Below are 24,546 nucleotides of genomic sequence, written 5' to 3' on the forward strand. Positions count from 1 at the left end.
CTGGAATCCATGGAACCTGAGCCCACGTAAATGCAGGGGAATAAGGCCATCTGGGTGAGTCAGAAGCCAGACAAGCAGTTCTAGAAAACAAGGTGCCCCAAGGGCAATGCCAGGAGGCATTCCAGAGGCAAACAGCAGCCTGATGAAGCTCCCAGGAGCATGCAGCGTGAGGTCCCAGAGCTGAGACGGCAGCAGGAGGGCTGCAGGGTCGGAGGAAGTAGAAAGGGATGCTGGTCCAGAGCAGTCACAGTGCTAGTGCTGGACATGAGCACTGGCCGTTATCCTCAGGAAGTCAGGCCAAACAGAGAAGCAGCAAAGAAAGCAAGTGATACAATCGTATGAAAATGCAACAGTAAAAACATGGTACCAGGATGGCAGAGGGGAAAAGTCAGAAAAGCCTTTGTGGAGTCGGTGACACAGGAACTGGGCTTGGAGTGAAGAATCAGAGTCAGACCCCAAGCTGAAAGAAGAGGATGACACCAGAGAGGGGACATCGGGTGCAAAGGCACAGCACCAGAGCCATGAAACGGTCCTTAAGTGTGACTGGAGGGCAAGTTTGAGGAAATGTTTGGGGTACACTGGCAAGCTCACTGGGGGCCTTGAATGCCAAGCCAAGGACCCAGAACAATCCTGTGGGAAATGGTGAATGATCTTTAAGCCCAGGAGAAGTGTGATCAGATTTGACCTGAGACAGTTAAAAGGTCACGTGGTTGTTTGAACAGACAAAGGAGATAAAGGCAAGCACTGAAGCATCAATCATTTATTCAGTAGCTTTTTATTATTCAGTAGCTTTTTATTAAACACTCCATGGCAGGCACTAGTCTCAAGACTAGGGATACAGACCTGAACACATAGACAAGGCTCTCTGGCCTCAAGTAGGTGTGTGTGTGTGTGTGTGTGTGTGTGTGTGTGTGTGTGTGTGGTGAGGGAGACAGAAAAGAACAAATCTACAAATATGGTTCAAAGGAGTTTGGGAAGAATAAAGCTGTGAGATGTGACGGAGCCACTGGGAGGCTATTTGAGGCAGATCAGGAGGGGAAGCCCTCTCAGAAGTGATGATACTTGAGCTCAGTGCTCTATGAAAAGAGCCAACCTGTCTGTGAAGCTTGAGGGACAGAGCCTTCCAGAGAGGCAAGAGTTCAAGCAAAGTCCCTGAGGTGGGAGTTTGAAACACAGAGAGAAGGCCAGCAAGGGTGGCAGTGGAAACCAGTGGAAACCAAAGGGGATGGATTCCAGAGCTATGAGGAGTTGATTGACAGCCCTTGGTGACTGTCTGGATGGGAGGGAAAAGGAGGGAATGGGTCAGGGATGACTTCCCATGTCCACTTTGGGAACATGGGTACCACCCCTCCCCCAGACAGAGATGGCAGAAGGAACTGGGGTTTTTTGTTTTTAAATTAATTAATTAATTAATTTGGCTGTGTCAGGTCTTAGCTGCTGCACATGGGCTCTTTTTTGCGGCATGCGGGCTTCTCTCTCGTTGTGGCGTGTGGGCACCAGAGCATGTGGGCTCAGTAGTTGCCCCGCGACATGTGGGATCTTAGTTCCCCAACCAGGGATTGAACCCGCGTCCCCTGTATTGGAAGGCAGATTCTTAACCACTGGACCACCAGGGAAGTCCCAGGAACTGGTTTTGATGAAACGCAATGGATTATGTAGTGAGCTGAACAGTGGTTTGTCCACTTGGACGAATTTTATGTCCAAGTTCTAATCCCTGGAACTGTGAAGGTGACCTTATTTGGAAGAAGGGTCTTTGTAGATGTAATTAAGTCAAGGATCTTGAGATGAGACCATTCTGGATTTAGGGTGGGCACTAAGTCCTATGGCAGGCATTCTAGGAGAAAGGAAGAAAGAGATTTGAGATGCAGAGACACTGAAGGGAGGGAAGAAGGCTCAGTGAAGATGGATACCCAGATTGGATTCATTGTAGCCACAAGCCAAGGAACACCTGGGGCTACCAGAAGCTGGAAGAGGCGAGGAAGGATTCTCCCCTAGAGCCTTCAGAGGGAGCATGGCCTTGCTGACACACTGACTTCAGATTTCTGGCCTCCACAGCTGTGAGAGACAAAATTTCTGCTGTTTTAAGCCACCAAGTATGCGGTAATTTGTTATGTCAGCCACAGGAAATGAACACAGGCCTCTCCATGTTGAGTGTGGGGAGGGAGATGGAGAAGTTGACTGGGCGGGTGGATACATGGAGCTCCCCTCAGGAGAGAGGCCAGGGCTGGAGGTAAAGCTTTGAAAGCCAGTTGAGCTTACAGATGACGGTTTAAACCCATGTCAACACAGAACCTGGAACACGGTCCCAGAAGCTCTTTCGCGGAAGTACAAAACAAAAAGCTTCCAGATTTTTTGGAACAGATTTCACTCACTGTTGTAACCAAACACCCACACTATATATCAATGAAATATAATGTTCATTCAAAGAATATGTTTATAAACATTTTAATATCTTCTAATAAATTAAAGAACCGTTTTGTCAGATTATTTTCTTAAGTCAAGAAGGCTTGTACTTCCTTGAACTTCTTGGAATCTGATGTGAGGCCAGCCCGTTTTACATCGGACACCACTGAGAACATAGGAGAGAAAGGCTGCAGTGGAGGAAGTGCCAGAAACGGTATTTACTAGTTGATGGTATCGCCTAGCAAAAATTCCTCCCGATGCTTCTGATGGGCTGCGGAAGCGCTTCCATTACACAAACTGTATTTGTACCTCCTCCTTTTTATCTCTCCTCTCTAAGGTGTCTACTCACTGGTATTGCAAAAGTGACTTTCCTCTCTTAGCGTCAGGTGGGCCTCGAACGTTTGCAGAGTCCAGGGCAAGAGTACAAGTAGAGGCCCTTATTCTGCATGTCAAGGCTTTACAAATGATTAAACCCACAAAATGTTAAATAGAATAGGGTTTGTCTACCTACCTTGACAAACGACTGCCTAATGCCCTGGGAGGTCAGGATCAAATTCAGAACACTCAGACTTCTTGGAGTTCTGCCCTGGAACGTGGGGTGTGGGCGGGGCTCCCTCCTCACACCTGGCCCGCACCACCTGCTCCGTAGCACACCCAGAGAGGCTCTCCGGATGCAGACAGACGCCCAGGGCCCCGGGCCCAGCCCCAGCTGCATGCACACCCCCGCAAACAACGCTGCTCAGCCTGCCTGGGGCCTGAGCTCCACCAAGGGCTTCCAGAGGACCAGCCCAGAGAAGAGGCCCTGCACGGGCCCTGGAGTTGGTTTGGGGCCATCTGGGCAGGGAGTGCTGGCATCTAGGAAGAAGGCATGGAATGAATAGCTTTGATCCCTGTGGACTCCTCAACCAGTGAGGGGGGCAGGGGCTCCCCTTTCCTGGGTAGATGGGGGGCGGGGGTGGTTTTCAAGAAGCAGCAGAGTAGACCAAGACACAGCCATGCTCAATGTGTGCATTTTCTTTTACACTTTTTTGTTAAGAAATGAAATGCTATAGATATGTTGAGCCCTGATTAATAAACGTTATTAGGATGCCAATATTGCACTGAGTTTTAGAAATCAAAGATCAAGTCCCTATAAAGTTTGAAAACAGTAAAACAAGACTGATACTAATGAAGCAGTATCTTGGGTGGCAGTGCTTTCCAGAAATTTTTTCACTCCTTTTTTTTTTTTTTTTTTTTTTTTAACATTTATTTATTTATTTGACGGCGCCAGGTCTTAGTTGCAGCATGCGGATCTTTGTTGGGGCATGCAGGATCTTTTAGTTGCGGTATGTGAGATCTAGTTCCCTGACCAGGGATGGAGCCCGGGCCTCTTGCATTGGAAGTGCGGAGTCTTAACCACTGGACCACCAGGGAAGTCCCAGTATTTTTCATTTTATATCTTCACTGCCTCCTCTCCCCCACCAAAACTGGGCTGGTAGAGAAAGTGTACTTTACCCAGTGTTAGAAGCCAAATTTCAGGGCCCCAAATTTGTAGAACATAGTAACACTCTCTTACAGAAGTTTATTTCAAAACTCAAATTTAATGGAGTAATGAGGGAAGATTTTGTTCAAGAATTCTCCAATCCTTGTTAGTTTTTTTTTTTTTTTTTTTCTTTCTCCCGCCCTTCAGGGATCAACTCCTCTGGTTGGATCCAGGTTTTAGAAGGGTAATCCACTGTTTCCTACTCTGGATTGAATGTGAGTCCATTTTATTTTTTTAATTAGTTAATGAATTAAATTTATTTTTGGCTGCCTTGAGTCTTTGTTGCTGTGTGCGGGCTTTCTCTAGTTGTGGTGAGCAGGGGCTACTCTTCGTCATGGTGTGTGGGCTTCTCATCGCGGTGGCTTCTCTTGTTGTAGGGCACGGGCTCTAGGCGTGTGGGCTTCAGTAGTTGTGGCGCACAGGCTTAGTTGCTCCGCGGCATGTGAGATCTTCCCAGACCAGGGCTTGAACCCATGTCCCCTGCACTGGCAGGCGGATTCTTATCTACTGCGCCACCAGGGAAGTCCCAAGTCTATTTTATATATGTATTATAATTTCTACTTCATTATAGGAATAAGCTCTTAGATGTTCTGCAAGTATCTGACATTTAAAATTTTTTAAACTGAGCCCCTTCCCCAGTATCTGTGGGCTTGCTCCCTCATCTCCAAATTTTGTCCACATGTTACCTCTTCAGGGAGGCCTTTCTTAGTCACGCTATTGAAACTTCCAGCCCTCTCCTCCCCAGTCAATACATCCAACCTCTTCCCTGCTTTATTTTTCTCCATAGCACATATCACTGTCTGCTATACTCATATTTTATTAATGTTCTGTTAATTATCTCTCTCTCGCCAGTAAAAGGTCAAGGTTTGCTCATCGCTGCATCCCAGTGCCTAGAGCATTGCCTGGCACAGAGTAGGTCTTTACTAATTATTTATTGAATGGTGAATGATTGGCTTATTGGATACCTACCCTTGGCTCCCACCTTAGACTCACCCTGTCTAGAAACAATTCTGACACCTCTTTACGCCAATACCAGGTTTAAAAAAATCAGCATCATCTTTCCTCCCCATTTCTTGGGTCTCAGCCACCAAGTTCTCAAGGCTTGGCAGTTCTTGGGTTTTGTCTCTCACTGATACCCTGCCCTTAATAGGTGCTCAGTAAAACACCATTGCAAGGTTGCTTCTGGCCACCTTGGGATGGAGGAAAAAGACAAAAATTCCTATTTCCTTTTAACCCTCTGAACTATCAGATATTGTAAAAATCAATAGTGCTGTAATAGACAGCGTTGGTTTCCTATCTATCTCCCATTCTCCACCCTCGCTTCTTCACTTCAGGTGTTCAGCAGCCTCTGCCTGGCCCACTACATGTTCAGGAGATGCTGACTCTAACCCTTCAACTTGGCTGTCAGAGAAAGAGTGGGTCCAGATGAGTTTTAGCCATTCTCCATATATATATCAACACCCTCCCAACCTTGACTAAGGGCACAGACCCAAGTTGACCCAAGCAGATGCTTTCTCTCTCCTCATAGCTGTGAACAAGATAATTCCAGCTGTCTCTGTGACCCCAAAGGAACCAACCCAGGAGAAAGCTCTCACTGAGGATGGCAGAGCTGAGAGGTAAAAAGAGCCTGGGTCCTTGATGCTGTCTCTGTGCTGCTGGTCACAGGGTTCATTCAGGAACCCACCTTATGCTTGCACTGCTGGTTCATTCATGCCCTCATTCTACAAGTACTCATTAAGCACCTCCTATGTGCCAGACAGTGTTTTGCAGGCTGGGGATATAGCTGTAAATCTAAACAGACAAAAGTCCCTACCTCATGGAGCTTTTATTCCTGTGGGGGAAGAGATGAGTGACAGACCACAAAAAAAATCTATAATAAACAAGAAAATAATATGTTAGAAAGTTATAAGTGCTATGGAAAAAAGTAGAGCCATTTGTTACAGAGGATTCTCAAACACTGAATCTCTGTATGTATTGTAATGTGTTCTTTTCAGTAATAAATCAAAACATCTCTTTTGGAAGTTGACAGTCTTTTAGTTTGCATTGTATAAGAATGTATAATTGTGTGCTGGAGTTGAGATTCTGATCTGATTTTTTAAAAAGTTCATTTGAACCCATTGTGGATCAGTGGTTGCAAAGAGGTGAAAATTGTGTTGGAAATGGGAGCTTTCCTGGGGATTGTGATTTTAAAAGATATTTGTCTTTGGACAAGTGTAATAACCACATGAATAAATCTCATGAACTGCCTGTTAGTGTTGCAAAGGTATCAGATGCAAACCAGGCAAATGACGACAAAACAGGATAAAACACAAACACATACACAGAGGCAATAATTTGCAATATGGATTGCCACCGGACTGGCCATGAAAATGAATCAATGCCATCACATGTCACATATGTTAGAGATGCTCCTAAATTCTGGCATAAATTTATCCAATATCACGCATCATTTTGAAATGTACACAGAACACTATATAAAAGCTATCAAAATAGTCTAACGTTAGGAGCAGAACACAGTGTATCGGGATTAAAATGTGAAATCTGTGGAAACCAAATGTATATAATTGTATTTAATTACAAAACCTGGAACTGCTAAGTTTATTGACAAATTGTCAGTCCTGATGCCAAAAAAAAAAAAAAAGTAACAAATAATGGTCAGAGCAAAGTAAGCATAGTGATTGACAGGGTACCTCTGTCCAGTAACATAAATGACAGAAATGGCAGCTGATATAAAGCAGCCATTTTTGTTAGCACAATGAAGTGAAATGAGTCAGTGCAAACTGGTGAACCCAGTGAGATTCTGAATGCTGGTGTTATTTTAAGGTTGTCAGTATGACAACCTATGAGCTGAGTAAAGAAGTCTATGAAGATATTTTATGCTGCTAACCTTGGCCAACTGGTATGGACAACTCACTGACCCTCATGGCATAGACCAGAAGAGAGGATTTGGGATGGATGGGGAATGGGCTGGAGCTCTGGCTGGTAGTGTCAGAAGACCTGTCTATGTAGTCAAGTAGATGCACCAAAGCTATAGCTCCTCACTGATACAAGGATACCATTACCTTCCAGAATATGTATGAAAATTTAAGACAAGTACTTAATAAAGCCGATAAAATTGTCAATCATGTCACAAGCAGGCAATTGAATACCCGACCTTTTTTCTTGGCTTGTGAAGAAATGGGCAATTACTACAAAGAGCTACTGTTTTAAATGAAAGCTCGTTGTCTTTTGATTAGAAAAGTTTTTGCTTGTTCATTTAAGTTATAAGAGGAACTTCAGTTTTTCACTTTCCCTTTGTGAGATATTATACCTGGATGGGCCTGGCTTTACAAATTAATCTATGTGCTTATCTAAACACCTATATATACTGTTAGGAGGCAGATGTCTGAGTTCCACAATCCAGACCAAGGAGTTGCAGTGAAGGCAAACCTGGCACCACAGGGCCAAGACTCTAATTTTTTTCTATTGCCTAAAAGACTTAGTATTAACTCATCTGAAAATATGTTAGGAAGAGACACTTAAAAGACTTAATAAGAAGGCTTTATTTATTTATTTATTTATTTTCCCCACACTGCAAGTGGCTTAGCAGACAAGGAAACCTTTACTCCACCACTTTAGGGCATCACCTAATAACTTTAGACCTTCTTAAGACGAACAGATTCTGGAGATAACCTTCAGACGGTTTCTTAAAATACACGTTTTTAGTTTGTTTGATTTTTTGTTTTGAATACAATTCACATCATTTTGTTCCACTTACATCATTTTAAGTGGGACTTATTTCTCAGCATCTGACCCAATCAGAGAAGACAGTTAATCACAGCAGGAGTGAACAGTTACTAGCACTTTCTTTGTGTAAGGCACTATTGGAAGTGCACATATTAACTCATTTCATCCTCTCATTGATGCTATGAGGTAGGTATTACCCCACAAAGAAGTAAATGTTATTGTCTTTATTTTATAAATGATGCAGCTTAGGCACAAAAGGTTAAGCATCTTGTCCAAAGTTTCCACAGCTAGGAAAGCCAGGATTAAAGCCCGGACAATTCTGGCACACAAGGCCAAACTTTTAACCATTATGCTATATAGGAACACCTTGCATTATTGTATTTCCCTTTATGGGCTTTGCAGATATTGCATTTTTTACAAATTGAAGGTTTGTGGTAACCCTGGGTTGAGCAAGCCTCTTGGCACCATTTTTTCAACAGTATTTGCTCATTTCAAGTCTCTGTGTCACATTTTGGTAATTCTCGTGATATTTCAAACTTCTTCTTCTTCTTCTTCTATTTGTTATGGTGATCTGTGATCAGTAATCTTTTTTTTTTTTTTTTTGCGGTACGTGGGCCTCTCACTGCTGTGGCCTCTCCCGCTGCGGAGCACAGGCTCCGGATGCGCAGGCTCAGTGGCCATGGCTCACGGGCCCAGCCGCTCCGTGGCATGTGGGATCTTCCCGGACCGGGGCACGAACCCGTGTCCCCTGCATCGGCAGGTGGACTCTCAACCACTGTGCCACCAGGGAAGCCCTTGTTGATGTTTTTTTACGTAACAAAGAATCATGTCAGCAAGAAGATCCTTAAGAGAGAGGGAAAAAAGTGGCAAAGCAGCAACTCTGCCGAAGCAGCCTTCTTCAGGAGCAGATCATTGTTTGCCTTTATGCTATTCTCGAATGTTTTTAGTTCATATCTCATGGATGGAAGCCAGAAACTCAGGCACCCAACAGAGAAAAAGTCAATTCCAAATAGATAAATTGAAATAATTAAAACCAGACAGCCCTAGAACATTAGGAGGTCTAGCCTTGATCCATGTGCTATAAACATACTCATCTTTTTTCATCCTTTGCTATAAACACTTGGCTGTCTCTCTTACCTACTTTATGGGTTGCGGATGGCAAACTTTCATCAGGGCTATTTCCTAGGGCCTCCCCTGTTTGTGACTGAGCATATCACATTCCTCAGAGGAGAAATGAGGTGATACAAACTAGCTTTAAAACTTGCCTACACCAGCATTCCCCAAAGGTGGTCTACAGAAAATAATTTTGTTGGACTTCAAAGAGTATTACTTGGAAAAGGGGCTCCATGATTTATTTATGAGGCTCTTTGGCCAGAACCATGATTAACCATCTCAAGGGACTAGTGTTCCATGGACTGACTGGGCTTTCAGTGTCACTAGCCTAGACAAAATATAATTAGGAAAGTAAAACTTTGCCTACTTTGCCTAAGTCAGATAAGGCACTCGCAAAGCTAAATATAAGGATATTTGGGATTATCTGGTTTTTTTGATTATTCATATGATGACAGTTTTTACTTACCAAGTACCTACTTTGCACCAGCTACTGTACTACCATCTTATTGACTCTTATAACGGCCCTGCAAAAATCTTTTTTTAATCTCCTTTTTTTTTTTTTACATCTTTATTGGAGTATAATTGCTTTACAATGGTGTGCTAGTTTCTGCTTCATAACGAGGTGAATCAGTCACATATACACATATGTTCCCATATCCCTTCTCCCTCGCGTCTCCCTCCCTCCCACCCTCCCTATCCCACCCCTCTAGGTGGTCACAAAGCACTGAGCTGATCTCCCCGTGCTATGTGGCTGCTTCCCACTAGCTATCTATTTTACATTTGGTAGTGTATATATGTCCATCAGAACGACTAAGTAATTCATTCAACAAATTTTCATTATTAAGAGCATGCTAAGTACTGGCCACTCTGCCTGACTCATTGGCTCCACGGCCCTGCTGACCTCCAGATTGGACCCTATGACCAAGAGTGGATATTCTTGGAAAACAGGTGAACAAAACCTGACAGAGCTCCCCACATATCTTTAGGAGACATTGTGACATGGTGGCTAGGAGCAGGGGCTCTGTCTGAACCTCTCAGAATCTCAGCTTTCCATCTGAAAAGTGGGGCTAGAGAGAATACCTGACATCACAAGGATGTCATGGGGATCGAGCAAGATCACAGAACATGTTTTGCACGAAGCAGGCACTTGGACATGCTTAACAAATGTCAGCACGACCTATGGGGTCAAGACGTGAGAAACTGAAGTATTCGGATTTCCGTGAGAATACTTTGCCTCATCTATCTAAAACCACCAAGAGGGGGAAGAAGGGAAGGGAAAAGGAAATCAAACAATCAAAACTGCTGATTTTCTAGTTGAATTACTTTATGGTTCGTGGTGGGGCCCTGGAGTTCCTTTCGATGTAGAGTGAGACTCCCCACATGGCGATCCCAGCTCACCAGGGCCAGAGAACTCGGGAGGTCAGAGCTGCTCTCCTGAGGGAAAACTATTCTGGACAGGATCACAGAGCATTCAGAATGATACACAGAATTATAAAGAAAAGAAATCTGGTGCTACAATTGGAAAATCGCAACTAACGGAAACTGAGTTTATTCTTTAAAGGTTAATAAGTCTGGTTGACTGAGCCACACCTAATAAAAGAACAGACTTAGGCGATGATGGAGACTTTATAATGGATGGATCAGGCCAATATCACCGGAAGCCCCTGATCAATGTGAATTTCACTAAGACTGAGTCTACCAGTCCCTAGGTGCCTCCAGAAGTTGACACAGTAGGGAGAGCCCAGAACTACCTATGAAGAATTCTTGCAAAAAAATGAAAATAAAAAATTGAACCTGACTCCAATCACGTCTCTAGATTTCATTTTATAAGGAAACAGATGATGTTAGATGACAGCAGAAAGATGCAATCATCCAAACTCAGAGCAAGGGAAACTCTATAGGACAAATGGCTCGGGTTTTGAACAAATAAATGGCATGAAAAAGGGGGTGGGGTTGGGAGGGGAATTGTTAGAGATTTATAGAGATTTAAAAAATGCAGAGTGTGGAACTTGTTTGGATTCTCTTCAAATAAACCAACTGTAAAAAGGCATTTTTAAAGACAGTTGGGGAAAATTGAACCAATTAGACAACAATTGAATCCAAATATGTTGTTGTTATATCTTATCAGCAGGATATTAAATGATATTAAGGAGTTCTTGGTAATGATAGGTGTGATAACAGCATCAAATAATGTTTTTATTAAAGTACTTATTGCTTAGACATAAATCCTGAAGTATTTACAAGTGAAATGATATGTCGTCTAGAATTCACTTTAAAATATTCCAGCAAAAATGAACAAACAAATAAATAAAACTGTTTGATTGGAGGAGGCTCAATGAAAAGACAGTGGGACAATGGTTCAAGCTGAATGTTGAGTCAATGGGGTTCATACCCTTCTTTCTACATTTGTGTCTGTTTTTTAAATTCCAGAAAAAGTATCAAATGAATAAAATTTTAATTTTTAAAATCTTGAGAGCTTAACAAAGAGTTTTCCGAATTTCAGTCAAAGGGAAAACAGGTACCTGGTGAGATTCTAAGAGGATTTTCTGGTGGCAGCCCTGGGGAGCCAGCCTCTCAACAGCACAAGACGTCAACTACCCATGAACACGGACTGTGAAGCCTCCCTGCACGACCATTGTAAAACTGTCTATTTGACATGCTGCACTGGCTTCCATAACATCTGACTATCTATGGAGCTAATTAAATGATCAGCCTCAGAGCTGTGAGATGGCCCAGTTTACGTGGGAAGAATCCTTCACGCAATGCGGCAGCCACTAAGCGAATTCCCCTCAAAGCCATAATTAGTCATCCCGAGTTGTTCCCAATCAAGTCCTATCTCAGATAAAGAATTCCCAATTGGCTCCTAACACCTCCCTGGTGGTGAAGTTATTTATTTGACCTCGGCGCAAACAGATGGAGGTGGGGCAGACCAGGAGAAAACCCCCTGGGTCTGACCTGGAAAGGCCTAGTTTTGGAGTTAAGGTGTCCAGTTAGTGGGGCTTCTATTGGACTAACAGGGACTGGGTTGATTCCTCTTTAAAGGCGCAGGCAAGGCCTGTTGACTGTGGCCCGGAAACGCCAGTCTCTGTGACGAGGCAACTGTGCCCTTGATCTTCTCTGCCAGCATCTGTCAAGGCCAGAGAAGGGCCCTGAGTACCACTCGGGGCCCGGGCCTCACCCCCTTGAAGAGAAGTGATGGAGACAAAAAGCATGTTGGGCAGAAAAGCTCCTGTGCTGGGAATAAAGGCCTGGACTCAGGCGAAGTCCCCAGATTTGCCGGGGTCTCAGGGTCCTCATCTGTAAAATGGGGGCCAAAGTGATTTCAAAGACTCCTTTTCAACTAAGAAATGAGTTTAAGGGGCTGGAGTTCTTCTGGGAAATGGTGCAAAAACTCAAGGTGAAATGTTTGTGGTTTCCGTCCTCAGCAGAGAGGCTGTATGGCTTAGTGGTCAAGAAAGGATCTGAAACCAGTTCACCCTGGCTCTAGTGCAGCTCCCACACTCACCAGCCTGTGGCCTTGGGCATGCCACTTAACCTCTTGAGTGTCATTTTCCCCTCTGTCAAATGAGGATAACAGCAATACCTTCCTCATAACGTTTTATGAGGATCAAGGTAATGAATGCATGTGAAACGGGCAGAACTTAAAGAATAAGCACCATGTAAGTGTTGCTATTATTTTTATCAAGAAAGGTAACACTTTACACATTTTCACAGCCTTAGGAATCTAGCACGATGCTGTTGATGTTTTCTGAATTAATCAGACCCTCTCCAATAATTTTAGACTTTAGAAGATGGGCATTTTTATTAAAACCCTGGCCTTGACAATGATAACAATGACAACTATTAAAAGTGATAAAATTTAAAATACGATAGCAATGACAAACATACATGACAATGATTATGACACAGAGAAGCATTTATTGTACACTTTCTGACCTTGTTTTTTAAGTCAGAAGGTTGGAAGGACATAGGGTGGAATGGACCCCTAGGGTTTTTCGGCTTAAGCCTCAGTCAGAAGTTCAAGGCCCTCTACAACATCACCACGGAGTGACGCTTCACGTTCTGCTTGAATTCCTCCAGGGACACGGGACTCACTACCCCTGACAGAGCTGCTGTTTGAACCTTGCCCCAGGAGAAAATGTTAAAAGAACTGAGGATCTTTAAGCTGGAAAAAAAGTTTAGTGGAAACATAGCTGCCTTATATATTTGATGAACCGTAATTATGATTATTATTAACATTGATAAGATTAACATTAAGCACTGTCACTAATATTTTGTTATTATGGCGATCATTTATTCAGCTCACACCATATACCAGACACTGTGCCAAATGCTTTACACGCCTTCTCATTCAATCCTTCAACAACCCCCTGAGACGGTATTATTATTATGATTGTATAGTTGAAAAAATTGAGGTAGAGAACAGTTAGGTAAAACTCTGCTCAAGGATATAATTAGTGAGGGCAGAAACAGAATTCAAACCTAGATTGGTCTGACTTTGGAACATAGAATTAGAAGAGTTTGTAGAAGTTACTGAGACCCCAAGACATAGGCTATCTGGGAAGCAGGGTTTGAATCAACATGATGAGAACTTTCACATGAGACTGAACTCATTTCAGGCAATGAAATGTTGACAGGGCTTTTATAAGAGACACACACACACACACCCTGCTCAGTCTGGTGCCGGTTCCTGAAGGGGCAGCAGGTAGATAGGAAGGGCCAGGACCAGGTGATGCTGGGAAGGAGACATCTGACTCGTCGAGTCAAGTGGGGTATCCACAGCAGTCTCACTGCTGGAGAGACCCCCCCCAAATGGGGCAACTGGTGCTGCTGCACATGTGTGGGCCTCCCCACTGCTTCGTCACCCCTGTCGGTCCTGCCCCACTCCCCTCCACAATCCAGCCTATCCCGGCCCTATCTCTCTTAGCAGACGACCACTCTCGCTACTTCCTGGGGGAAGCAGAGGTCACTGGGCCGTCAGCCTCTGTGTGATGAACAGGCTGCAGCATCTTCACTCCCTCCCTCCCCATCTCCAGAACTGGGCACCTAGAACTGTTCCATCTCTCTCCACTCTCTTTCCTGAACCTTTATTCCCGGTCATGTCCTGGCTTCTTTCCACCAGTGCATCACCACACTCAACAACACAGGAAATGTAACCCACTTGATCCTGCATCCAGCTCCCCGCAGGTGGCCTTGACCCCCTTTCAGAGCCAAACGTTTGAAAGAGCAGTTGACATGCTCTCCTGACTATTCCCTGCATCTGGCCTCAGCCCACTCCACCCGGTTCCCAACCACACCAGCGTGGGAACGGCTCCCACCACGGACATTACCGTTGTTTCCAACATCCCCAGGACACGGTTAGGCTCTGTCTTTTTTTTTTTTTTTTTTTAAAGATGTTGGGGGTAGGAGTTTATTAATTTATTTTATTTTTATTTTTTGCTGTGTTGGGTCTTCGTTTCTGTGCGAGGGCTTTCTCTAGTTGTGGCAAGCGGGGGCCACTCTTCATCGCGGTTCGCGGGCCTCTCACTATGGCGGCCTCTCTTGTTGCGGAGCACAGGCTCCAGAGGCGCAGGCTCAGTAGTTGTGGCTCACGGGCCTAGTTGCTCCGCAGCATGTGGGATCCTCCCAGACCAGGGCTCGAACCCGTGTCCCCTGCATTAGCAGGCAGATTCTCAACCACTGCGCCACCAGGGAAGCCCTAGGCTCTGTCTTAATGTGACTGGATCTGTTCTTCACTACCTCTTCATGAAACTCCTATTTCTCTTGGTTACTATCAAACACTCTTTCTGGTTTTATTCCCCACCTTTCTGGCTCTTTCCAGATCCTCTTTCTCTCAGGCCTCATATTTGTTTATCAGAGGCCATCTCAGTCCAGGCCCACCCAGGACCATCTGCCCACACGTGGCTTCCCCACAATCGCCCTGCTGATCAGAACCGGGGGGCCGTTCTTCATCTGGAGCATTTCTGACACTGTGGATCCCTTCTCCTTTTCCTTCTCCTGAGGCTCCACCCCTGCCTATTCACTGGGCCCATTTCAGCCTCCAGCACCAGCCCCTGTCCTGGGCTGTCCCCGGCAGGCCCTCCCCGCTCTTCCTTCTTTCTCCTCCTCACTGCTGCCTGTACTGGGACTCACTCTGTGGCTACCCCAGGAAGCCCAGGATGCCTTTCATGCTCCTCACGGTGTTTAATGCCCCTCCGATGTTCTCAGACACACAAAAACAAGCTGTAGATAATAGAGTGGTCACAGATCCCCAGTGCACACTGGGGTCTCCTATGGCTACTTTCTGATAACCAGATACTTAGCTCACGATGGAGATGAGATTCTTACACTGCACGGGGGACTTGAATTGCCTCTGTGGACAATAATTTTTTTTTTTTTTTTTGCGGTACTCGCTGCTGTGGCCTCTCCCGTTGCGGAGCACAGGCTCCGGACGCGCAGGCTCAGCGGCCATGGCTCACGGGCCCAGCCGCTCCGCGGCATGTGGGATCTTCCCGGACCGGGGCACGAACCCGTGTCCCCTGCATCGGCAGGCGGACTCTCAACCACCGCGCCACCAGGGAAGCCCGTGGACAATAATTTTGTTTAGCTACCCAATAACTTTATCTCAGCTTGGCCCACTCTTAAATTCTCAGTAGATCAAAAGAGCTTAACAAAGAATGTCAGAAAACAAGTATTTTGCAAATTAACAAGAAAACTAATAAATTATTCAAAAGAAAAAAACCAAAACACCAGGGGAAATATATTAGAGATTTCAATTGGACAACCCTCACCTAAGCAGTTCTTCCTGTAAAATGCATGTAGATCATGTATCTTGTATACATTGCCTGGGTCTCCACAGACGAGATCATAAAAATGTGGTTAAAATCTATTTTTCCTACAATAAGAATGTACGAAATGCAGCTGCAATGTCGATGCTGGAGAAATGGTAAACACCGTGAACCTGAGCTTCAGCACAGTAATCCTCACCACCGCCCCTCCCCCCATTTCTCGTGTGCTCACTGCATGTGAGGCCCTGTGCTAAGTGCTTCAGACACGTTAATTTCCTCCCCATTTCAGCACCAGGAGGCAAGTATTATCACCCCATTTGCAGGCCCTCCCTAGAGGGCTTACTTGGTGAGCCAGGATTTCAACTTGATTCTTCCAAACTCCAGTCTTTACGCTTAGCCTCTGCATTCTCCTGCCCCATGCTTTATTTCAAGTATCTTGCAAACCCATTCAATCCATTCATTCCCATCACCTTCAGCAAAAATCCCAGAATCCTTCCCAAATCAAACAAGGGCAGATAATGTAAATATGGAGTTCATTAACATTTTAAAAGAAATTGCAGTGCCGTCTAGATCAGAGTTTCTCAACCTTGATAACTACTCGTATTTGGCTGGGATAATTCTTTGTTGTGGGAACTGTCCTGTGCATTGTAGGATGCTTAGTAGCGTCTCTGGCCTCTCCCTACTAGATGCTAGCAATATTTCTCCTCTGTCCCCAGTTGTGGCAACAAAAATGTCGCCAAACATTGCCAAATGTCCGCTGGGTGGGCAGGTGGGTGGAGGAAACTGCCCTCAGTTGAGGACCACCCCTCTAGATGTCCAGACCATCAGCATGCACTAAACATCTCGTACCTGCCCCGCTAACTTTGCATTCTCTGCTTTGCAGACTCCTGCCTGGAAGCAACAGATCTGAAATCCCACAGTAGGACAGACAGCAAGATCATGGCCATAAAGAATTCAGGAATAGGTGATCCTTGGCAGGTTGGTTGGCAGCTGGCATCAGATTTAGGAATTTTTTCATATAGGTCAGTATTTTCTTGCAAAAATGTCTACTTTACCTCCCTTCACGCCAAGTCTGTTTATTTTATCCAAAGTACTTTCTTGTTATGTTGCTATTAAAGATCATGCTTGTGAAGACTCTGAGCACTTAAAAATGCTCGTGACAATGAAAAAAGCAGATTAAAAAGTTGTATGAACATTGTGATGGCAACTAAAGTGACAAGAGAATGATGGAACTAAGGTAGTGAGATTATGGGCAGTATTTTCCTCCTCTTTCTAAGTTTCCTGTAATGTAACTTCCATAATACCTTTCAAAATTAGAAAGTGAAATTTCAGGTGGTGTCCCCAGACATGGGTTTCCTCCCACCAACTACAGGTAGAGTCACTAGAACAGTTAACCCCACACCACACAACTACTACCTGGACTCCCTGAATTACCACCTAGATCCACAGTTTGATCTTAGATGACATCACCTGGATGACCTGTTCTATATCTGAATTACTGAGTTCATATAATGAAATTTATTATAATTCAAAAATAACTAAGTTATTTTTGATAAAAAATTAAGATTTATTCTTCCATTGCCTGATCCCATTTTTGAATCTTGCTGAAACCTACAGTACCTTGGATCCCTCTGGGGGAGGTGTGGGTCCCTGCTCCACCCCCCACCCTTGAACCCCGTTCTTCTGAGGCAGCCCTGATGCATGGGGTGGGCCCTCAGCAGCCATGTTTGTATTTTAGGTCCTGCCCCTAGACCCAGCTGGGGGCATGGGAACCTGGCCTGAGCTGGGCAAGTCAGGTTCTCTTTCTTAGAAATTCAGAATTTTGAATGAAGAGACCCAGGTCCTAGGGGTTGCTGTAGCTGAGTTATGTAGGGGGCAGTTCTCTAGAAAGTCCATAATAAACTCCTGCTACTTGGATCCCCAATTTCTGTTCCTTCTGAGATTTGGTTGGTCAACTTTCCCTGGGATCCTCCCCCTCCAAAAATAATAATATTATTTTATCTATCATTTATCTATTTATTTATTTATAAGCTGGCTCTAATTGATTTTTCTTTCTTTCTTTTTTTTTTTTTTTGCGGTACACGGGCCTCTCACTGTTGTGGCCTCTCCCGTTGTGGAGCACAGGCTCTGGACGCACAGGCTTAGCAGCCATGGCTCACGGGCCCAGCCGCTCCGCCGCATGTGGGATCTTCCCGGACTGGGGCACGAACCCGTGTCCCCTGCATCGGCAGGCGGACTCTCAACCACTGCGCCACCAGGGAAGCCCCGATTTTTCTTTCTTATAACTAAAAGAATCTTAACTCCTAGAGATTATATTTGAGATCTCTTTATTATTCATATAAATATTAGGCCATAAGTATTATTCTGATTCTCTTCCCAGTGATAATGTCCTGAAAATCTCACGTACCGTCTGCCGTGGTTGCATCTTAAAAGCGGGGATGTTGGCTTCAGTCAGACTTATTTCAAGTCTCACCTCTGCCTCTTTGAGCCTGAGTTTCCTTATGGGGTAAGTGGACACTTAACACTCAGCTGCAGGGCTACTTTGGGGTTTCAATGAGGGCATGCACAGGGCATGGCACACAGGATGTTTCTGTACACACCACACGCCCTGCCCCTTATGTTCTGTCTCACACCAGAAGATATTGGTTCTTCTTTATTAACTCATGGTCCAAAAAACTAAATCCTATTTTGCAAAACAGTCTATATCTCTATACGCGCACTTCTCACATCGCTTTTCTCTCCCCAAATCCCAACACTTGATTTGAAGCATGTCCTCAAGGCTTTCTGTTTCCTAACCAGGATTTCCTGAGCCTTAGACGTGCTTGTCAGGTTTCTTCTGACATAGAATTAGTGTCCTCACACAAGTCCCTAACAATACGTAGTGGTTAATGGGCTTGAAACATGCTTTACCAGTATCCCATACATTTGGCCCAGGAATAATAATAATTTACTGAGGGCTTAGTCTGTGCTTTGCTTGCATTATCTCATTTAATCTTCATGCAGCTCTGTGAGGTAGGTAATACCATCACCCCCATTTTACAGAAGAGGAAACTAAGGTTCAGAGTAGTTAAGTAACCTGCCAGTGTCACATAACTAGTAACTGGTAGAGCTGAGTTCAGAGCCCTGCTTAACTGTTAACTATGCTAAATTACTCTGCTAATTTACTGCCTTTACATCACCTATGGTAAACTTCCTGGCCTGTTCTCAGTGTGTGATGAGCCAAGCACCAGGATGCACCTCTTCATCCTGGGTCCATAGCAAAGATCTCTGTATCTATGGGCCCGAGGGTCCTAACTTACAGCTCCTGGGGGCACAATATGCTGCTCTTTCCCCCAGAAAGTCCCCATTTGTGCTGCCAACCTAAGAGTTACTGCTCCTTCTTTTCCTCGTCTCATTCACCTACATGCCATCTACACCTTCAGCTTCTTTGACTTCTGTTTATTGAGCACTTACTTTGTACCACAAAAATGTCCAGAACCTAATTCACAATAAGTATTAGCTCTTGATTCCATCATTAAGATTCACACACACACTAAGCAGAAACTAACACACCATTGTAAAGCAATTATACTCCAATAAAGATGTTAAAAAAAAAAAGATTCACACACACACACACACACACACACACACACACACACACACACACACAAAACCCCTCATGACGGCTCCCAGGGCCCTGTGTGAGCCAACCCCAGGCCATATCCCTGGACCACCTCCAACCCCTTCCCTCTCCCTCACGGGCTCTAGCCCTACTGGTTGCTCTGTTCTTCCAAGAATACTCTCAAGCACGTTCCTCCTTCAGAGACTTTGCACTTATCATTCCTAGCTTGCTTACCCACTTCCTTCGGTCGAATATTCCTTAAAAATTGTGCTGTGCCCTTTTCACAAATGATGTCATTTTATCCTCAGCAACCCTAGGAGGTAGGTACCACATTAGGTTGAAACTGACAATATTTGACTGCTTGACTCACACGAAAGCAATTTCATATTGTTCAACCTGGTATAATCCTTACTTTACAGATGTAGGAATTGGAGCTTAAATAATTTGGCAAAGGTCACACAGTTATAAAGTGGCAGAGCCAGGATTCAGTCTCAGACCATTCTTATCCTGAAGTCCATGCTCTTAATGTCTAAAATGTACCATGTGCCTCCGAGACCTTCCCTGTTTCCTTCTTGGATTTTTGTCCTTCCATTTCATCCAGGAACACCTCTATTCAGCTGAGATACAGAGAGACTGAAACACTGATACTTCCACTTTAAGAGCCCAGAGCCTTTCAGTCAACACGAGTGCTGCCTACCTGGATATCCTGAGTCTCTGCTACCATCCAGCCCCAGGTGAGCCCAGGCTGCCGAAAAATGTGCTCTACTAGATTTGCGCTTTCTGAAAAGTGAAGAGGAATTATGAGCTGTTAGGTATTGGGCACCTGACCTAAAAACAGAGAAGTGACTCAGAAACTGTGGAAGGGAAAAGGAAGCCTGAGAATTCAAAAACACTTAGAAGGCAAATAACTCTGTAATTCTCTCACCTGTTCAGCAGAAGCCTCCTTAAGAAGTAGGCATAGGGCCAGGGGTTTGGGCCCGTCTCTGAGAGTCACTATCAACACACAAACACCAACCACATCACATCTTCCCCCCAACCTCCCTGCAGTCTGCAGGCCAGATCTGGCCTAGGCTTGATTTTGTTGATGTCGTTTTGAATATCATTCCTAGATAATAATGTGTGTTACAGACTTTACTAGTTATGGAACACCTCCTCAGAAAAAAGTGGCTCCCATGCTCCATTTATCTCTCTGGGTTTCCAGTTTTTCTTGGATCTGGGCTTTTGTGACAATTTAGTATCCTGCCGGGTCTTTAAGATTTTTAGAGTATGTCTTGTACACGGAGGGTAATTCCAGAGCCTCTCCCACCATATTATGAAAATGGAAGTCCATTCAGTGTTCTCAAGTAGAGGAGTCCCTCACTATCAGACCTTTTGATTTGTTTTTTAAAGGATGACCCTGACAGTTGTCTGCAGAATGGTCTAATTAAGGGGCAGAATCTAGAGAAGGGAGACCATTTGAGAGGCCATCGCAGTGGTCCTGGTGAGAAGCAGTGTCCACTTGGTCTGGCCTGGGGAGGTGGCAGTGGAGGGACACAGAAAAGAACCAATTCAATAGGTATTGTTGAGGCATCTGTGCAAATAGTGCTGGCAACCTGCCTCTGTGGGTGAGCTGAGCAGGTGCTCTGAGAGGGCCGTCCTACCATCTTGACCATACAGCTAACGGACCAAATGACCTCTGAACCCTTCCCAACTGGATGATTCTCACACCTGATATGGAACAACAGTGACACCTATGCAGTGTTTAATAGTTGTGACCCGCTTCCACATACAGGGTCGTATTTGATCCTCATAGCAACCCCGGGAGGTACATATTATTTTTCCTATTTTAAAAATTAGAAAATTCAGGCTTGGAGAGTTTAAATGATTAATTCAAATACTAATCAGACCCAATAGATCTGGGGTTCAAATGCAGGTCTTCTAACTCTAGATCCCATCCAATCTTCTCTATTGAGCAAAAGTGCCAAAGAGACCATAATATTGAGAGGAACAAAATCAATGCTGTTATTTTAAAATAAATAAACATTCCATGTTATTAAATTGATACAAATAGAATTATAGCAACAGCTGTATCTTAGTTCATACTATGTGCCAAGAACTGATCAAAGCACCAACTATATGATCACGTTTGGTTCTCACAAGAACCCAGAGAGGTAGGTACTATTATTATCTCCATATTATACATGGAGAAACTGTAGGACAGAGGGAAGATCCCACGTGCCACGGAGTGGTTAGGCCCGTGAGCCATGGCCTTTGAGCCTGTGCGTCCGGAGCCTGTGCTCCACAACAGGAGAGGCCACAACAGTGAGAGGCCGGTGTACCGCAAAAAAAAAAAAAAAAAAAGAAAAAAGAAAAAGAAATGCTATATCCATGGTCTGAATTCTTCTCTTTGTTTAACACTAATTTTTTTTTTTGCTCTGACAACAAGGTCTGGTTAGGACAGAATTCAAGCATCGACTGAGATCCACATGGACAAATGAACTCAGGGTCACTGTTGCATCTAGAAGGGTAGGAACCACTTCTCTCTGTAGGAGCCCCATGGAAAGGAAAGGACAAGCACAGAATCCCAGGCTGTCTTGCTACTGGTGTCTGGTCGTGGTAGGGGTCACCAGTGGCCCTGAGTAAGTCCACCTGCCAGATGGTTGGATAGCCTACAGGGCTGTCCTGGGTTTATCTTCTTGGCTGCAAGCCTCCGAGCTCCTGCCCAGACTTGCATCAGGAGCTGTGGGGTGTTGTCTGAGTTGCCAGATTCCATCCACAAGCAGAGACTGCTCACCACTGGTAACATCCAACCATTCAGCAATGAGCTTCCGGGCAATTCTTTCAAGAGACTAGATGGATACCTGCAGCCAGACTTTATCAGAGTTACCAAAGTTTGACCTTATAAACAGTTCAGTTTTCCAGAGTTCTCTGGCTTGCGTGTGGTTGACAGCTGCACCCTGCCAAGTTCTGAGTCCAACTTTGAAATGTTTATCCTCCACTACCTGCTCCAGAGCACAAGGTGAGTAAGTGGCCGAGGTGAGTAAGTGGCCTAGGCTCGTGGGCCAGGTGCGTGTGGGGCTGCCTGACACACAGGGTCACATGATAGCACAGATGGCCACCAGCCATGCTTCTGGGCTTTTAGCTCTGGGCAGTTTCCTTTATGGCTCTTCTGACAGGCTGTGACTTCGGATGATACTGGGGGACCGTGTCTTCTTGTACCTGTTGCCACCAGGAAAGCACTACATATTTCGTGCCTCTAAAACACTCTTCTTCAGTTCCCTGGGACTAAAGTGCAAGGACAATGATAAAACAAACTTGAAGTACAAATAGTTTTCCTGAACTCTAGTCAACAAAAAAATTACCAGTGCCTTCTAACTGTAAGGCATTCTTCCAGGAAGTGTGACGTGGCAGGGGGCGGGGGGTGATACAAAGAAGTAAAAGTGGGTACAAATACGAAGTAAAAAATACGGTCCTGAGCTTCCCTGGTGGCGCAGTGGTTGAGAGTCCGCCTGCCGATGCAGGGGACACAGGCTCGTGCCCCGGTCCGGGAAGATCCCACATGCTGCTGAGTGGCTGGGCCCGTGAGCCATGGCTGTTGGGAGAGGCCCGCGTACCAAAAAAAAAAAAAAAAAAAAAAAAAAATACGGTCCCTTTCTCATGCAGCAGAGGAGGCAGGCTGTGAAATACGTGCTTCCTGCGTCTCTCCTTCCCTGTGAAGTCTGCTCATTGCCCCCAACTCTGTCAAAAGTATTTACGGTAAACCACACTTGTGAGTGAGCCGTATATCATTGCTGTATTTCTAGTCAAAAAAGTAGAATGTCAGCAACTTCATTTGGTTCTACCTAATAATCAGTTCTCCCAAAGCACTTTACGTGTTCCTCTATTATGACCCTGTTTTCGATCTGTCTTGGGATGATTAGGTATTTACATGAGCTTGTCCTCCACTTGACTACAAAACTCCTTGAGAGCATCTCCAGCTAGTACTGCACCTTACACAGAGTAGGGGAACAAATGAATAGGAAAGTAAATGTGTGTGTGTGTGTGTGCGTGTGTTTCTAAGCAGTGTGCTGGTGTTGGGGATAAAAGGCTGAATCAGCAAGGGCCCTGCCCAGGATGAGCTCAGGTCTCAGTGAGACAGAAGGAAAATTTCACTCCATCAAGCAGGGTTTCTCAACAGCGGCATTATGGACATTTGGGATCAGGGAACCCTTTGTCGTGAGGGTGACTGTTCTGTGTGTTGTAGGATGCACGGCAGCATCCTTAGCCTCTACCCACAATATGCCAGTGGTATACCCTCCACCCCACCCCCATCCAGCCTTGACAATAACATATCTCTAAACAGGGCCAAATGTCCCCTGAGGAACAAAATCAGCCCTATTGAGAACCACTGCCACAGATGAGCTAAGGTGGCAGGATGCCAGTGTAGCAGCTCAGAGGAAGTACCTGGGGTAAGTCTTGAATGACAAGTATGAACCAGCAAGGTGAAGCAAGGTAGAGGCCACTGTACAAGCCAAGACACGACAGCTTACCCGTACTTTACCTTGACTAGGCTCAAGTATGACCCGCATGTAAGTGAAAGGCAGTGACTTCAAACAAAAAAAAGCAGCCTACGTACTCTCTCATTAAAAAGTAGATCCCATCAAGTCTTGGTTTCTGATATAACTTTCTTTCTATAAATTCCTCTGCTTTCAGCAATGCTTGGCCCAAACATAGGACCTTGATGAATTAAGTGAGGTCACTCAGAAGTTTCACTGCTTGTGTGGAAGCAACGTCAGGAGTTACAATACTGTCTTCTTCTGGCAAAGGTACTTTACCGCATGTTTTCCTCTCTACTTTTTTCTTTTTTGCATTATATTTTTTAAGTGCCTTAATGAGATGTTGAACACATACAGAAGAATATTTAACATGCAAGCACACAGAGTACCGATGAAGCATGTAACCTCCATGCAGCCATAGACATAGACTATCACAACGATCTCTGAAGCTCACTGTGTGCTGCTGATATCATTCCCCTCTCTACCCCACAGAGGGGAAAGATTTTTGTGTTTACAGTTATTTATTCAACAAACATTTTACTGAATACCTCACTAGGCTATGGGCCAGGCTCTGTGCTATAGAGCAGTGAACAGAACAAAACCTTCTCCTCCCTTACTTAAAGCACTTTCACATCAACCATTCAATTTAATTTGATGCTCTCAATATCCCAATGAGATACCTATAAGCAATGAATAATTACTCTTTCCGCCACGTCCTTCACACATGAGGAAATAGAGGCTCAGACTGTTGACTTGTCCCAGGTCACATGGTTACTAAGTGGCAGAACTGGAGCAGGAAGCCAAATGGTTGTCTCCTTCCCATCCTCCTTCCATTACTCCACAGAGCCTGCCCCTCCCCTCCCCTCCCCTCACCTCCACACCTGACAGCAGATTCACTCA

At 44.7% G+C, this 24,546-nt stretch overlaps 1 protein-coding gene and 1 long non-coding RNA gene across 7 annotated transcripts in view; both read left to right on the plus strand.

Annotated features, from left to right (window-relative positions):
* Positions 1-16,521, plus strand: part of LOC114895549 — a 104,778-nt gene extending 88,257 nt beyond the window's left edge. Inside the window, exon 4 of one of the 2 annotated variants that reach the window (XR_003793581.1) lies at positions 16,415-16,521. This is a non-coding gene — a long non-coding RNA (uncharacterized LOC114895549). Of the gene's footprint in view, positions 1-4,072; positions 4,141-16,414 lie in introns of those variants that run through there. The other variant, XR_003793582.1, reaches the window with a different exon arrangement.
* A 1,311-nt stretch (positions 16,522-17,832) lies between these two features.
* Positions 17,833-24,546, plus strand: part of KLF10 (Kruppel like factor 10) — a 42,820-nt gene continuing 36,106 nt past the window's right edge. Inside the window, exons 1-3 of one of the 5 annotated variants that reach the window (XM_029223002.1) lie at positions 17,833-18,037; positions 19,734-19,866; positions 21,558-23,916. The gene's annotated coding sequence lies outside the window, so the exon portion shown is untranslated. Of the gene's footprint in view, positions 18,038-19,733; positions 19,867-20,845; positions 23,917-24,546 lie in introns of those variants that run through there. The other 4 variants (XM_029223005.1, XM_029223008.1, XM_029223006.1 and 1 more) reach the window with 4 other exon arrangements.

The sequence above is a fragment of the Monodon monoceros genome, unplaced genomic scaffold (assembly GCF_005190385.1).
Source record: "Monodon monoceros isolate NGI ecotype Baffin Bay Population unplaced genomic scaffold, NGI_Narwhal_1 Super_Scaffold_14, whole genome shotgun sequence".
In the NCBI taxonomy this organism is placed as follows: Eukaryota; Metazoa; Chordata; class Mammalia; order Artiodactyla; family Monodontidae; genus Monodon; species Monodon monoceros.